The sequence below is a fragment of the Nyctereutes procyonoides genome, unplaced genomic scaffold, assembly GCF_905146905.1.
Source record: "Nyctereutes procyonoides isolate TBG_1078 unplaced genomic scaffold, NYPRO_anot_genome, whole genome shotgun sequence".
Classification (NCBI taxonomy): domain Eukaryota; kingdom Metazoa; phylum Chordata; class Mammalia; order Carnivora; family Canidae; genus Nyctereutes; species Nyctereutes procyonoides.
Window position 1 is genome coordinate 15,755,111 of NW_026575160.1, and position 3,483 is coordinate 15,758,593.

Sequence of the window (3,483 nt, forward strand, 5' to 3'; positions counted from 1 at the left end):
AAGGAAAAAGAAGAGCTGAGTACAGGTAAAAGGGGGAGATGCTATTGCAAGAGGGAGGAATCGCACATGATAATTTGTGGATGTGTGCTGCAGATCTCCACAGATCTTTAGGCGGCTGGAGCATAGGGTGGGGGTACAGGGTGTTGGGGATGTGGCATGGAGAAGTAGGATTGACAGTTCTGCTTGACAATTCATTCAACAAATAATTACCCAGCACCCAGTGTGTACTGGGCAACGTGTAAGGGACCAGGAAATGGCAATGACCAAGACAGAGAAAGTCCTCACCTTGGCAGAAATCGCACTGGTACAGAGGAAGGAGAAGACAGTGAAGAAGACAAATGAAGATGGAGTATGAGAACAAGAGGTATAGAGAAGAACTGGAGGTTGGAGATTGTGAGACATTGCCTAGGGAGGCTGGCTGGGGAGGAGGTGGGAGAGGACCCACCACCCATCGCACCCCCCCCCCGATTTCTACAGATAGAAGGGTTCTAGGCAGATGTTTGAGTTGACCACCTACTAAGTAAGCTCGATGTTTGATCACTTGTCTTATCACTGGGTGACTCAGGTGTGACCAGAACAAGAAGGACAAGCCCACGCCCAGGGCTGCCAGTAGTTGCCACCTTGGCACATGAAGGGTTGCTCCTCATTCTTGTGGCTGGCATCTCTGTCCATGTGTCCCAGCAGCAATGGCTCCACGGAGAAAGACAGGCCTCACACCACCAGCTGGAAATCTTTCTTATTTCAAAAGAGACACATTGTCCTAAAAGGCATCTTGCATTAAAAACTTTAGAATGGGGATGAGCACTGGGTGTTATTCTGTATGTTGGTAAATTGAACACCAATAAAAATTAATTTATAAAAAAAAAAACAAAAAACTTTAGAATGGAAGAGAGTGCCATTGTGTCCTATAATTAGCCGAAGAGCCATGTTTTGTTTCCTGGTGCAGGTTGGTTGTACAGCCGTTTGTATTTGTTCTGCTCCATTAGGTTAATTTGTTTTCAGATATAAATTAAAGTTGCCTTCCCAAACCCACTGTGCTGTCTTTTCACAGAAATACCCCATTCTGTGTTTAATGAGTTAGCAGGTTTTGGAGATGCAGAGGGATACCTCTTTGATTTAATACTCAAACTAAAAAAGGAAAACTGCCCACTGGAGCACAGAAATAATTAAGCAGTACAATATAGAGTGGTATATGCAAAAGCCACATGCCTGGGGCAGGTCAAGTGTCTTGGTGTGGCATTTGCCATTACAGTTTCTGCATCAAAAAACACATGGCCACTGGGAATGTCCAACAGGAATTCCACTGCCCCAGGCCATATCTCGCAGTGCAAAAATATCAGGAATCATCCTGAGGTGCCTATAGCCATCTGGGTTGGTTAATGCAAGAGAACAAGTCCCCTCCATTGCTGTAATTGCCTAGGAAGGTAGAAAGTCCCCTTCCTCTGACACATCCTTCCACTTATCTGTCTGTGTGCCACGATCACCCCCATCAGAGGCTTCATTAAGTCAAGACAATTGCTCTAGACTAGGGATCAGCTGGACTGACTACATAATTTGTGGGACCTAGTGCAAAAGGAAAATGTGGAGCCCCTGGTTCAAAAAATAGGGGAAAAGTGTAATGTGAAACTAAAATAGAGTTTTTTCCTTCTGCTCCAGTCTCTACCTGAACTAGTTATGATATTTTTTATTTGCTATTTAATGCCATGCCAAGTAAAGAAAACAAAATTTTAAACTGTTAGTAGGCTGAGTGAATAAGTCAATCGGAGAAGGACAAACATTATATGTTCTCATTCATTTGGGGAATATAAATAATAGTGAAAGGGAATATAAGGGAAGGGAGAAGAAATGTGTGGGAAATATCAGAAAGGGAGACAGAACATAAAGACTCCTAGCTCTGGGAAACGAACTAGGGGTGGTGGAAGGGGAGGAGGGTGGGGGGTGGGGGTGAATGGGTGACAGGCACTGAGGGGAGCACTTGACGGGATGAGCATTGGGTGTTATTCTGTATGTTGGCAAATTGAACACCAATAAAAAATAAATTTATTATTAAAAAAATAAAAAATAAATAAAATCTGAATCTGAAAGTGTAAAAAAAATAAACTGTTAGTAAGAATTTTGCAATGCCAATTTTAAAGGCAAATAGAAGTGTATTTAACTCATCCATGAAATCACCAAAATTATACAATTTGCATTTCATAGCTCATACATGCATATGTATTTTGTTCTTACCAGAACGGTCTAAATCCTGCGGGAAATAAACTCAACTTGCTGCTGCTTCTTTTTTTTTTTTTTAATTATTATTGGTTTAAGAAAAAGCCCCAAATCAATACAGCTTTTATTGCATCTTTAAAATATCACAAATAAGTCTGAAAAGTCATCTAGCATCTTGTTTTTTTCTGTAGCTGGACAGATTACATCTTCTTCATTAGCCTGCTGAACTATTCCTTTTTCAGAAACATAGATACCACCCCAAAATTTTCTGATATACTTGTTTTTAACTGTTCTGGCTTTCTGAATCAAAGCAACTGAGTTGGGATACAAGTTCAATGTCATTTCCTTCAAGAACTAACTCCTCTTTCTGGGCTTGAGATACCGAACAAGTAATACCTGCTCTCACCCGAACACTGAGGATGTATTTTTCACCCAAGAAATTTTGGATTTCAACAAGACAACCGTTCTCCTGAAGAACAATGTTGATGGGGAAGTGAGCACATACCAACCTCATCTTGTAACAGAAGCCCAGGGTAACAGCCTTGATCATGTTCCCCACATGACTACAGATAGTGTGGACAAGAGCCAGTTCTTTTCTAGTTCCCACCATGTGTCAGCTAGTAGCCTCTTCTTTTTCTTTCCAAGGAGACTGAATTCTACATCGATGCGATTGAAGTCCCTCTGGGGCTCTTCAAATAACAGTGGGTCCCTTCGGAGTGATGACATTTTCTGGAATGTTGGCAGTCTGACTGCTGAGAATGGTCTTCATTCTTGTGATAGATGCCGCAAAGAGCTAAACTCCACTTGCTTCGTGATCACGCACCTTCTACCAACACCATCTGCCTTACTGAGGAATAAGAAGAGAAAAAGAAACTATGGGCTGGCCTATCCTTCCTTTTCCTTCTCATCATGTCCAGGACAAGTGATTTCTAACACAGTTAATAGCAACTTGTCAGTGTTCATTTCTTCATTTTGACAAAAGGACCACGGTTTTGTAAGATCTACATGTGAAGTGGAAATGGATGGGAGAGGGTAGATGGGCTCTTTCTGCATTTCTTTGCAACTTAGATGAGTATCTAAAATTATCCCCAAATAAAAAGTTTATTAAAAAGAGAAAAACTTTTTTTTTTTTTTTTTTGCATGCATCTTGCCAAGAATTACCAAGTTAAGAAGAAATTAAGGCATACCAGCAGTATTTATAAAACTTGCCAGGTCAGATTCACCTAGGGTGAATTCCCGTACCCTTGTGTAAAAGATTCTGGTTTATTAGGT

The 3,483-nt window shown here is 41.1% G+C and overlaps 1 pseudogene; it reads right to left on the reverse strand.

Annotated features, from left to right (window-relative positions):
• Positions 1–2,346: 2,346 nt before the first annotated feature.
• Positions 2,347–2,980, reverse strand: LOC129502747 (60S ribosomal protein L9-like; annotated as a pseudogene).
• Positions 2,981–3,483: the final 503 nt, after the last annotated feature.